Consider the following 14127-nt stretch of genomic DNA (forward strand, 5'->3'; position numbering starts at 1 on the left):
GGGGTTTAGACTCATATACAACATGTCACTTCCACAAGTATGGTTGTCCTAATAATACATCACAAACTTCAAGAGGAGAAACATCACACAGTACATCATCCGTGAAGGGCTTGATGTTGTCAAGAAGGCGACATTGCTAGTTGGCGCAAAGATATCGTCCTTGGTGAAGCTACCCGATGGTGTACAGTTTCGAATGTGTTGTAGTCGGTAGGCCTAGCCGCTTCACGATCTCTATTGAAATGAGGTTATTCTGGCTCCCATTGTCGAAAATGAACCGCAGTGGAGAACCCTTCACCCTCATCTGTGAGTGGAATAAGTGTTCCACCTCCTCTAGATCTTTAGGCTCAATCTTCTGGATATTGGTGGTGGCCACGGTGGCACTAGGCTCCATGTCAATTATCTGCTTCCCTTCTTCATTCCCCTTGTTGGGTTCTGACTTAGGGTCGGAACATGCATCTGATTCAGAAGCCTTCAGCTCGGCCACTAGTGACTGCTTGGCCCGACACTCACTTATGTTGCGAGTGGAGCTCTTACGGAGCTCACACCACTTTCATGTGTCCTTCTTTGTCTTCGTGGTGTTCTTCTTTGCTTGTGGCTTCGACAGGTTATCCTGGGAGGCCCATCATTGGCTTTGTCCTTTTCTCTGTGGTTTGGGGGCGCATTTCCCTTGCTTCGTATTTGTAGATCCGAAGTCTCATTTTTTCTGTTTGAAATTCTGCTCAATCTTGAAAGTGTATCGGTAAGTCATGCTGAGTGAGGAGATTTCAAGGAACTCCATCTCATCTTGTATGTACTTGTGTAGACAGTTGCAGTACTTAAGTACCAAATTCCGCTTATAATCCTTGATACCCAACTTCGTGTGAATGGTATGAAAAACATTGGTAAACTCTGGCACGTCTTGGTCCCTTCCCTGCCGCATCGTGGTCCACCTTATGTATTTATCCTCACAGCTCCCGATAGGGTAGTACTGCTCCTTGATGGCATCCCAAAATGAATTCCAAGTGGGTGCGGTTGAAAATAGTGAGGGTGTACTTTCATCCTTCTTCTCACAGTAGGTTTCCCACTAGTCCTTGACGTGGGGGGCAGCTTTGAGAAGTGAAAAACTAATATTTTACCGGCTGGAAAAATCATGAGTAGAAAAATATCCTTCTAGCAGATTTAACCATATATCTATGGCATTCGCATCTATCTAACATTCAAATATGGGGATGTCAAAGTTAACTTGTACCTTAAAGGTTGTGGCGCTTCCAGAGTAGCTTCTGGAAGAAATGTGTCGCCTTTAGGTAGCCGCTGAAGGATTTGGGCAAAGTTGTCCACCATTGCGTTCCTCTGTCGCTCGAGGGCTTCTTCGAGCAATATTTTGAAGGCTCTCCTGCCCCCTCGTCTTTCTTATCTTCCGCCATGGGAGGCCGTCGAGATTTGTGAGGCTGGTCTTGCAAAGGTTCGACCAATTCGAGTCCTAACTCTTTATATCCCGACCTTGTTGGGGACATGCAAAGAAAAAGAAAGAAAGAGAAAACCACTCTGATACCACTGATCCGATCTTAAATAGGAGTGCAAAAAATTACAAATATAACCATAAATACAAAGATGTAGTAGAAATAACACTTCATTTCATTAATATCAAACACTGAAATATGCTTACAAACAAAATGGAAATAAGACTAGCTCGGGCGATGGTAGCTTATCTCTGAGAAGAGATGTGGCAGCTACATGCCTCTAAAATGTTTTACAATGAGACTCGAAGACCTATTTATTATTGGGAAATAATGGAAAACCATAAACATCCAAAAACCTAACCCTAGGAAATGAAGTGCCAAAATTATGGGCCTCGTTCGGGTAAATTGGTACATCAACTTCCCGAGGTCGTAGCTTTGGCATACGATCTTGGTTTGACGCACACAGTACCTCGTTAGAAAGATATATCCAAGGACTATAACTTCCAAGTGGAAAATATTATTTAATGATCCATGTTTTCCCTAGTTTTCCCAAAAAACGTCGTTTAGGGCCTTAAAACGGCTTCGGAAGTTTAGGACCCAAAATATTGCCAAAAATAGTAAATTGTGCTACAATTAAAAAACTGAAACACTAAAAGAGACCATCATGGGGGTCCAAGTGGAGTAGGCGGTGGCCACCAACATCCACTTGGATTAGTTAGGGTGTAAAATCTTTATTAGTCATGAAATCATCGGTACAACAGTTAAAAGGCCAGTCATTGCACTTCTAACAAGGTGTTGCACATTCATCATTTCAGGTTCAAAACGCAATCATCACCCATCAAATCCACACTCAACCACCTTGGAAGTTTGAATTCATGGTTTATATTAAAAAAAACTTCACATCTCTTCATTTCTTTATCATAAGCTAGCTAGATGGTGTTTGGAGGTTGCTACACAAAGGAGGCAGGGGGTTTTGTTGTGCTCGCAAACAATCGTTGCACTCACCCACAGGCATTGTGCTTCTTTCAAAATGATGATCAAACTATCCATCCAGGTGAAAATTCTTGTCTTTTTATAAGCCTTGGTTTTGTATGATTTCCAAAATTGCATGCATGTGCTCACAGAACACCTAGGAACCCTGCAAATTTCTGAATTTTACGCTCGCTATATTTTCTGCACACTCACTACGCTTTCTCCAATTTCTCTACGTTTTACCTATCCGCTGCATTTTACCTTGCCAAACTGCCAACTTATTTTCGTTATCCTTCATATGGAAATTTTACCATTTCATGCAAGTAAATTGAAGCTTCTTACCTGATCTTTGTGTTCATCAAAAGTGATTGAGCTTGTTTTTCCATGTGCTGCGCTTCTGGCGCTATGTCTGTTTTTTTTTTTTTTTTTTTTTTTTTTATGCCACTGGGGCCAAGTAGACAATAGTTATCTTGGAGGTTTTTGAGACATGATTTGTGTTGATTGAATTTTCTCATAGGGTTTCCCATTCTCAATTGTTACACAACCCTATTTTGCAGTTCCTTATTACCATTACCACTCTACTTATTGCATAAAATAAATCTACATTGAGATTGAATTTTAGAAACCCTAGAGTATCCCTCTACTGCAAAAAAAACCATGTCAACACCAAAGGGAAGGAGACATAAGGGAGGTGCCACTGTCAGGTTCGAACCCTGAGACCTCACATTTATCAATGCAGGCCCAGCTATCGGAGTTTCCTTTGAGCAAGTTGGATGTGTAATATTTTGTGAAAAAATTCAAGGATATAATGTACAACTCACTAATGAGTTTGCTATGAATTTTAATGGGTTGGAGGTTAAAATTGGAGAGCTCACCTTTCCAATATCATATGTCATAATATTAACTGCAATAGATGTTCCCCTTTAGGGAGAGCAATGGTTCAAGGGCATCCCTCTTGATATTTCCAATTATAAATATTTTTTGAAGCCTAAGTATAGAGATAAAGGGTATGGATCCATTGTTCCTAAAGAGTATTTACTTGAACATCACAACAAGATTTTGCAGGCAATTCAAAGGTATTTTACCTATGAGGGTACGTTTGGGAGGATATATCAATATAATTTTATAATTTTGATGCATTTTACAGGGAAGAGCCCCTTGAATCTACCCTTTTACCTATTCAGGAGTCTCAGCAAGATGGCAGAGACAGTGCAAGGAAAGCAAAGTCAGGTGGAACCTAGATTTTTCCAATTTTACTTAACTAAATTGTTGGTGTTGGAGGAGCTAAGTAAGAGGAATCAACCATGGCAGTGATTTGGGGATTTTTCAAACCTGGTAGTTGATTTATCAACTAGTTCCTTGAGAAAGAAGGAAACACCCTCAGTAGTGGCAAAAGGCATTCAATCAGCAACTGGAAGTTCTGTGAAAAGGCCTTCAATTGCAGTTCATTCATCAGAGAAGAAGAAAGGTAAGAAGTTTCATTTTCCTTTTGAAGAAGTGGTTTTCCCAAAGAAGCCCCTTACTAGATCTGTTGCAGAGAAGTTGCCCTTGGAGAATACATTGGAAGCCATGGAAACTATACCAGAAGATGAGGTTATTGATGATAAAGACAAAGATATTTCACAGTTGCAAGAGTAGTTAAAGAAGGCCCATATGGTTATTGCATAGTTGCAATAGGAAAATAAGGAATTAAAGAAGGTTATTTTAGAAAGGACAAATAGACCTAGTGAAGATGAACTAGTGGCTAAAGCTACACCCATTGTTATCAAATCAAGGGCAAAGAAAATATATTAAAATAGGATATTAAGGAGGCAAAAGCTCCAATAGATAGAGTCACTAGATCCTCGGCCAAAAAACTATAGATTCAGGAAGAGAAGACAGAGATAAATGAGGGAAATCATACTTTTAATAGGTTGAGAATGCAATTAAAGAAGGCTCACAAGGATATTTCTGAACTCAAGTAGCAGGATGAAATGGCTAGGAAATAAATAAGTGATCTTTTGGACATCTATCAGCCAATAATGGACAATTCCAAATATATGTTGAAGAGGTCTCTTCCACTACATAGGAAGCAAAAATAATATATGCACGTAGATTCTTACCATGAGGAAGGAGTTAAGGGATACCAAATAGCAGTTGAAAGAGATGCAAGAGAAGGATAGAGGTAAATTGTACCTATTGGCCTAAGCAACCAAAGTTTGAATGTTGGAAAAGGGTTAAACAAGGCAGTTTTGAATTTTATTTTTTCCTAAGTATACTTGTTAATGGGTTTGAATTTAAAGATTATTATATTTTTCATGAAGTCCCTCTTGTAAACTTAGTCACACGAGATTTTGAAGTCATTTTCAAAAGAAGAATCTCACACAATAGATTTGTGTCCTAGCCAAGCATTATGGTTATGGTTTTTGATGTGAAGGTGGAAGTTTTGCATTTTTGGTGAAAGGGGGCTTGAAAGGAGTCTACAGTAGGATCAACATTGTGTCTGCATCATCACCAACATGTGCTTCTTGTTCAGAGAGTTCTATGTGCTTTAAACCATGAAAAATAGATGGAATCATGCTTTTTCACTGGCACTGCGTTTTTTGTTGTAGATGAAATTGTCAAAGTTGGGGGCTTTATATGATGGAAGAAATATTCTAAGCAGGAATTTGTCCATGTTCAGGTCTATTCACACGTGCTGAAGTCATTAAGTAGCTCAAATATTGACCAAAGGTACTTCAATGATATGGATTTGAACAGGAACACAACAAATTATAGAGATAACCATAAACACAGAGATGTAGTGGAAATAATACTTCATTTCATTAATGTAAAATACTGAAATATTCTTACAAACAACAATGGAAATAAACCAGCTAGGGTGATGGTAGCTTATCTATGAGTAGAGATGTGGCAGCGACATGCCTTTGAACTGTGTTACAATGAGGCTCGAAGGCCTATTTATTGTTTAGAAACAATGGAAAATCCTAAACATCCAAAAACCTAACCCTAGAAGATGAAACACCAAACTGTGGACCCCATTTGGGTAAATCGGTACATCAACTTCCCGGGGCCGTAACTTTGGCATACAATCTTCATTTGATGTGCACAATATCTCATTAAAAAGATCTATCCAAGAATTGCAACTTTGGGAAGAGCATCATGCTCCATGGACCCATGTTGCTCCCAATTTTCCCAAAAAAATGTTGTTTAGGGCCTCAAAACAGCTCCAGAAGTTCAGGACCTGAAAAACTGCTAAAAATAGTAAATTGTGCTACAATTAAGGAAACTAAAAAGCTAAAAGAAACAATGGTGGGGGTCCAAGTGGACTTGGCAGGTGGCCACCAATATCCACTTAGATCATTCCTCCCCCCTTAGGAAGCAATGGTCCCCATTGCGTTAAGTTCCTCCATGAGATGAGGAAACTTCTGCTGAACTTGGTCCCTGGTGAGCCACTTGCCCTGGTGAAGGAGTTGGCCTGCTTTGACAACTTGATACAATTGGATATTATGTTGGTGAGTGTGCTTGATCTGTGTGTCCATGATCTGATTAGTTTCAGCTTGTTCCACGCAATCTGGATTTAACTCTATGGGTGTGAGCTATTCTGTAATGTCGGATGTGTCTAGTAATGGTGGAAAGTATGGTGAAGGCGGCCCACATTGAACACTGGGTGCAGGCTAAGGAATGGGGGAATGTTGAGCTCAAATGCATTGTCTCCCACAACCTTGGTAATGGTGTAAGGACCATATCAGAGTGGTCTGAGTTTTCGATAGGCTCTGGTGAGGCGTTCCTTTTGCAAATGTAACTAGACTTTATCACCCACCTAAAACTTATGTGGCACCTGATGTTGATCATGTCGCTGCTTGTACTTGGCATTTGATTTCTCTAGAATATCATGGACCTGCTGGTGAATATGTTGGATGTGCTCAATGAAGTTGTTTGCCTTATCTGTTTCGGACTAGACATGAGTCGAATCTGTGTGAGTAGCTGCAAATGGCATGGCCACATCAATGGGACATAGTGGATGGAATCCCAAGCCCACGTGAAAAGGACGGTGGCCAATCGAGCTGTGGAGAGACCGGTTGTAGCTGTGCTGAACATAGGGGAGGCTCTCATCCCATGTGCATGGATGCTTTTAGTTGTACATGCGCATAATGTGTACGATCACCTATTGACAACCTCTGTCTGGACATCAGTTTGAGGATGGAAAGCTGTGGACTTAGTGAGTTTGGTGTCAAGCATCGACTAGAGACTGGACCAAAATGTACTGAGGAACCTGCTGTCCCTATCTGAGATGATATATTGTGGGATCCCAAAGTGTACCTACACTCGTTCAACGAAGAGTTTAGTAGTGGCTTCTGCTGTGATATTCTTCTTGTAGGCACCCATAATGGCCATCTTCGAGAACCTATTGGCAAACACAAAAACATAGTCGTTTCCATGCTTAGTAGAAGGAAGGCCTAACACGTAATCCATGGAGATGGATTCCCAAGGTCGACTAGGGGTAGGCAGCGGAGTATAGAGGCCTTGCTTCTTGATGGTTGGTTTGGCAATGGCGCAGGCAGTGCATGATTTGATGTACTTCCCAACATCCTGTCGAAGATTCAGCCAATAGAAATACTTCTGTAGTACTACCACCATTTTCTCGACCCCGAAATGACTAATAGCCCGACTGTCGTGTGCTTCCCAAATCATCTTGGCATGCTCGCTTGAAGGAACACAAAGGTGACCTAGGTGGCATAACAGGGCATCCTGGAGGTGAAAATATGGAACATGCTGACCCTCCAAGAGTGTCTGGTATGTGTGGCCAAATTTTGGGTCACTTTTTTAGAGAAGTGGCCAATCAGAAGTATCGAGCCCACAAGAGTTGAGCACAGTGGTTAACGCCATGATCGGTGGTTGACTGAGGCAATCTGCAACATTATTGGTGTTACCCTTCTTATACTTGATATTCAAATGGAACTGTTGCAGGTATGTGGACCACTTCTGATGGCAATCATTCTACAATTTCCCTTTGGTCTGTATGAACTGCAGGGGTCGGTGGCCTGTGTGGATGACTGTTTCCTTCCCCAAAATGTAATGCTTCCACTATCGGCAGGCCTGCACAATGGAATACATCTCTTTGTCATAAGTGGGATACTTCCGGACTGTGTCTGAAAGTGTCTCACTGTGATATGCCATTGGATGCTCGTGTTGAGTAAGGACTTCACCAATAGCATAGTTAGAGGCATCTGTCTTGACCTCAAATGGTTGTTGCAAGTCTAGTAATGTGAGCATTGGTGTTGTGCAGAGGCGATCTTTCAACTCTGTGAATGCCTTCTGTTGAGATTTAGACCAAAAGAATTTTTCTTTCGCTCCTCCCTTAGTGACTTGACTCAAGGGCCAAGTGATATGAGAAAATCCCAACACGAACCTGTGGTAGAAGTTGGCAAGACCTAGAAAGCTGTGGAGCTCTGTCAGAGTGGTTGGAGATGGCCAATCCCTAATGACTTGGATATTGGCTAGATCCACATGCACCCCATGTTCATTAATAATGTATCCTAGATACTGAACCTGTGTCATGCCAAAAGTGGATTTCTCCAAATTGGCACATAACTTGTGTTGTCGCAGTGTTTGGAGAACCTGTCGGAAGTGGTGGAGGTGCTCTTCCCAACTCTCGCTGAAGATCAGGATGTCATCCAAGTATACCACTACAAATTAGTTGGTGAATGGCCACAAGATGTCATTCATTAGCCTCATGAAGGTTGCAGTAGCATTCGCCAATCCGAAAGGCATAACCAACCATTCGAAAAGGCCCTCCTTGGATTTGAAGGCAGTCTTCCACACATCGGAGGGTTCGATTGGTACCTGGTGATATCCTGACTTCAAATCGATCTTGCTGAAATATTTTGCCCCCTTCAGTTGGTCCAGGAGGTCATCAATCCATGGGATCGGGTACCTATTACAGACAGTGATCTTGTTCAGTGCCCGATAGTCAATACAGAGTCTCCAAGTCCCATCCTTCTTCTGTACCAACACAATCGGGCTCCCACAGGGTGATGAACTCAAACGGATGTGACCTTTCTGCAGCAACTCCTAAATATGCCTCTTGATTTCATCATTCTCCAGAATGGAGTGCCGATAGATTCATCCATTGGGCAATGACGCACCTGGGTTAGATCGATGGAGTGCTTAACTTGACAGTGCAAAGGAACCCCTGCGGGGGAGGTGAAGATGTCCTCGTACTCCTCCACGACCTTGTACATATGTAGTTGTCTTATGGAGGGGCCCTGTCTGGAGGTCGTGGCCACCGTCTTCTTCTTTCCTTGAGGGCGTATCATCAGGAAAACAAATTTCATGGTTTTGGAAACGAGCTTACTGCATTTTTTTGTAGTAACCAAAGAGATGGTGGTAGGCAGTGCTACCTCTGGTATCTTGTACAACTTATTTCCCAAGGTAACAATAACAACACGGGTCCTTGATTCATACACAGCATGTCGCTTCCACAAGTATGGTTGTCCTAATAATACATCACAAAATTCAAGGGGAGAAATGTCACACAATACCTCATCTGTGAAGGGCTTGATGTTGTATGGAAGGTGACACTATTGGCTCACGCGAAGATCCCATCCTTGGTGAAGCTACCCACTGGTGTACGTTTGTGGATGTGCTATGGTCTGTAAGCCCAACCGCTTCACAACCTTGCAGAAATGAGGTTCTTTTGGCTCCTGCTGTCGACAATGAACTATAACGGGATCCGTTTACCCACATCTAGGAGTGGAAGAGACGCTTCTCCTCCTCTGGATCTTCGGGTTCCTCCTTTTGGATCTTCGTGGTGGCAACGGTGGCATTGGGCTTCGCATCGATAATCTGCTTCCCTTTGTCATTCCCCTTGTAGCGTTCTGACTCAAAGTCGGAACATGCATCTAATTCTGAAACCTTTAGCACGACCACTAGTGACTGCTTGGCCCGACATTCGTGTTATGAGTGGAGCTCTTATGGAACTCACACCACTTTCCCGTGTCCTTTTTTGGCTTCACGACATTGTTCTTTTCTTGTAGCTTTGGTAGGTTGTCTTGGGCCACCCCGCCTTGGACTTATCCTTTGTTTTGTGGTTTGGGGGCACCTTTCCCTTGCTTTGGATTTGCAGATCCAAAGTCTCGCTTCTTCTGTTTAAACTTTTGCTCGACCTTGACGGCATATCAGTATGTCGTGCCGAGCGACGGGGTGTTCAAGAATTCTATTTCATCCTAGATGTACGTATGTAGGTAGCCACAGTATTTGAGTACCAAATGCTGCTCTGAATCCTTGATACCCAACTTTGTGCGAAGGGTATGGAAAATATTGGTAAAATTCGGCACGTCTTGGTCCCTTCCTTGCTGTAGCGTGGTCCACTTTATGTATTGATCCTCATAGCTTCCGACATGTTAGTACTACTCCTTGATGGCACCCCAAAATGAATCTCAAGTGGGTGTCGCTGAAAATAGTGAGCCTATACTTTCATCCTTTGCTCACAGTAGGTTTCCCACCAGTCCTTGAGGTGGGGGACTGCTTTGAGAGGAGTGAAAATAATCTTTTCCTGACCGAAAAAGTCATGAACAGAAAAACAACCCTTTGTCGATCGCATCTGTGTCTATTTAACCCTCGAATATGGGGATTTCAAAATTAACTTGTACCTTAAACGGTGTGTCATTTCCAAAGTAACTGTTGGAAGTAAATGCATCACCCCTAGGTAGTCGCTGAAGGATCTGGGCAAAGCTGTCCATCATCGCGTTACTTTGTCACTCGAGGGCTTCTTTGAGCAAGATTTTGATAGGATCTCCTGCCCCCTCGTCTTTCTTTTCATCTTCCATGGGAGGCCATTGGGATTTGTGAGGCTGGTCTTGCAAAGGTTCAACCAGTTCAAGTCCTAACCCCTTATATCCCGACCGCATTGGGGACATGCAAAGAAAAATAAAGGAAAAGCAGACCGCTCTGCTCTGGATTTAAACAGGAATGCAACAAATTACATAGATAAACATAAACGCAGAGATGCAGCGGAAATAATACTTCATTTCATTAATGTAAAAGATTGAAATATGCTTACAAAAAGAATGGAAATAAACCAGCTAAGGCAATGGTAGCTTATCTCTGAGAAGAGATGTGGCGGCTACATGTCATTGAGCTGTGTTACAATGAGGTTCAAAGGCCTATTTATTTTTGAGAAACAATGGAAAACCCTAAAGATCCAAAAACCTAACCCTAGAAGATGAAATGGCAAACTGTGGGCCCCGTTTGGATAAATTTGTAAATCAACTTCCTGAGGTCGTAACTTTGGCATACGATCTTCGTTTGACGCACACAATATCTCGTTAGAAAGATCTATCCGAGAAATACAACTTTGGGAAGAGAAACATTAGTCCATGGAACCATGTTGCTCCCAATTTTCCTAAAAGACATTGTTTAGGGCCTCAAAATGGCTCTGGAAGTTCAGGACCCAAAAACTGCTAAAAATAGTAAACTGTGCTATAATTAAGGAAACCTAAAAGTTGAAAGAAACAATGGTGGGGGTCCAAGTGGACTTGGCAGGTGGCCACCAATATCCACCTGGATCATTCAACCATGGAGTGTTGCGCTTTTCTACTATGATTTGTCTTTATGATGAATTAGGAGGTTGCGCAGCGCCGACGTTGCTGCCAGACAATCATCATTTTGACCGACTTATCCAAGTTAAAACCTCTTGTATTTTGTTTTTATAGTCTTGGTAAATGTACCAAAGTATCTAATGATTCACGTGCTAGATTTTGATTGAATATTTAATGTAAGTAAGCTTAAAAAAGGATTCAGTCAAGCAGTCCCTAGTTTTCCGAAATCGGTTCTATTTGGTTCCTAGAGGTGAGAACTAAGTTTTCTATAGCCTATTTATGATCTAATTGTAAATTGAGCAAAGGGTTGTCCATTTTTGAGAAAGAAGAACATTGTGTGCATTGTATTTTCTTTATTTTCCAGTGAATGAAAAGATAAAGACCGAATTTTATAGGGATTCATGTGTTACTTGCTTTAGAGATGTGCTTATTGGTTTTGTATGTTCCTTATGTTATCCATCATGCTTTGAAATGTGTCTTCTTGTTTAGTTAAACAAATATATTGACTCAGAATTCACTTTAAATGGTGTTATGTTTTAGTTTGTTAAACATATATGTTTTTTGCTAAAATGATATTTAGAATTCATCCTTTTGTCTGATGCTCTTCTTGTCATTTTCTATTTATATTTCAATCACCCTTCTACAATGATTTTAACTAAAAACTCCAAAAACGCTAGCTACCTTACCCCTGTAGAAGACCCCTCTTTCTCTTTTCCTCTCATTGGAAACCATAAACTTTATTGACCATATTTCCCAAAGGATTCCTTTTCTTGTCTATAAGCAAATCTTTAAAACTTATACCCACTGAGCTTCATACATAGGCTAACGTCTAAGTGAATAGACAGAGAGAGCCTTCTCTAAAGTTGGAAGGGCTAGATTCCAACTTCCAAGTCTTTTGTGGTTACCTCTGAATTTCTCTCCTTAGCTTAGGGAAATTACAGAGTGCTAACATATCCTTTGTGTGTGGACAACCATAAGTTAGTCGTCTTAGATTCATTTCCATGGTGCTTGGTTTTATGACATTGTTGATATCTCCTAGTGGGCAGTAACCCCTTGCATTGATGGAAATATTTATTTCCTATGATGGTATGTAGGAATATTGGAGCTAGATTTATTAAGATTCATGATTTTCAAGACCACTCAGTGTCTAGCCCTATAAAGGCAATCACCTGTTAGGCCCCTATACTACTAGTGTAACCCCTTATTGTTATTAGTACAACCCACTTATTATATTGATGTACCCATGTAGTGCCCATATTGTTACTATTGTGCCCCATAGAAGCCCACTATTGTTATTATTGTGCCCTTACATTATTATTGTTATGTCGGCTTTGATTATGTTATGACCCCTTAGACTCCTATATATAGAAAGGAGGTCTTTTCATTTGTATCATCGAAGAATTTCTCATTTATGTAATGTAAAGGAGGTTGCCCCCTCGAAGAGGCTGAATTCTAAGGCGTTGATCTATGTTTTCTATCTTTTCTTGAGCTGGTTCCATAACATTTGGTATCAGAGCTTTGGATTCTAGGGTTTCGCTGCTCCAAACAGGTCATCGTGCCATTTTCAATATAACTTTTTTCTGTGATGTTTCAGAAGCTAAAACAAAAACCCACTTGAGAAGAAATTGTGCTGAATCTCGGGTCCAAATTTCAGAGCTTTTCGCGTTATATTTGCGGAGATATGATCTGAGGAAGTTGGTTTTTTTGCAAACTCCTGAGTTACATTCCAAACAGGTGACCTGGAGAAAATCGTCATAACTTTCTCTCTGAGCATTGGAATAAAATTTCATAAGAAGGTATAGAAAGAGGATAGACTGTAGTTTCTTCTATATATTTTTCAGAGCCAGAGGTCGAAACAGTGATACGTGGCACTTCATACAAGTTCGCTCTTCTGGAAAGGTCTATAATCAGGTCATCTTGGGAGATTGTGCATAACTCTTTCTTGGGGAATCCAATTTAGATTAGACTGGTGGCATTGGAAATAGGATGCAGAGGGATACTACAGGTCACAATTTTAGAACTTAAAGATTCAAAAGTACAGAGTTACAGTCGCTTCAAGATCAAGCTCCTAAAATCAAGAAAAAGCAAGATGAGGAAGTTTGATGGCAAGGATCTGGTAAATTGGATACTTTAGATGGAACAATCTTTGATCTACATGGTGTACCACTGTTACAAAAGGTATGTATTGCATCTTCATATTTAGAACTGGATCAATTTTTATGGTATGAAGGGCTTTGTTCTCGTAAACAACTTGTTATGTGGTCAATTTTCACGGAGGAAATGATAGCACATTATGAGGATACAAAGAGCAACACCTTCTTTAGAGCAACACCACAACAATTGGAAATAGTAAAAGGGCTTTGTGACATAGTGGAAAGGAAAATTATGGAAACCAGGAAGCATACCCCTCACAACTATAAAGATGGAAGTGTTGTTTCTCCTAGCGTTCCACAACCTACAAAGGTTACACCACAACAATTGGAAGAAAAAAGAGAAAAAGGGCTTTGTTACAATTGTGATAGCAAATGCACTAAAGGTCATAAGTGTGCTGAGAATAAATTATTTTACATAGAATATGAAGAGGAGGAAGAAAAGGATCAAGAAATATCAAAAGAAGAGGATATACGCCAGGACCCCACCCCAAAGAAAGAAGAAATGAATCAAACCATATCTTGTAAAGCATTGGCAAGAATTACCACTCAAACTCTCAAGATAGAAGGACATATCAAGAAGAAAAAGGTGCAAGAAGTGAAAGAAGAAATGAATCCAACCATATCTTGTAATTCATTGGTTGGAATTACCACTCCTCAAATTATCAAGATAGAAGGGCATATCAAGAAGAAAAATGTTCAAGAAGTGAAAGATCACATCGAGCATCAAGAAATGAATCCGACCATATCTTGTAAAGGATTGGAAGAAATTACCACTTTTGGATTGCAGGTTTTTGTGGAGTGGTTTTTGAGAGGTTGAATTCGGATAATCCACAGTATTCATCTTATTTCTTTTTTCGATGTTTCGAGCCTAGAGCAAGACTCATCATCAGGACTTCCTGATGATGAGTCTTGCTCTAGGCTCGAAACGTCGACAAAAGAAATAAGATGAATACTGTGGATTATCCGAATTCAACCTCTCAA

This window comes from Pinus tabuliformis, chromosome 5_1 (assembly GCF_031772625.1).
Source record: "Pinus tabuliformis cultivar Carrire ecotype Pingquan chromosome 5_1, CPIR1, whole genome shotgun sequence".
Taxonomy (NCBI): domain Eukaryota; kingdom Viridiplantae; phylum Streptophyta; class Pinopsida; order Pinales; family Pinaceae; genus Pinus; species Pinus tabuliformis.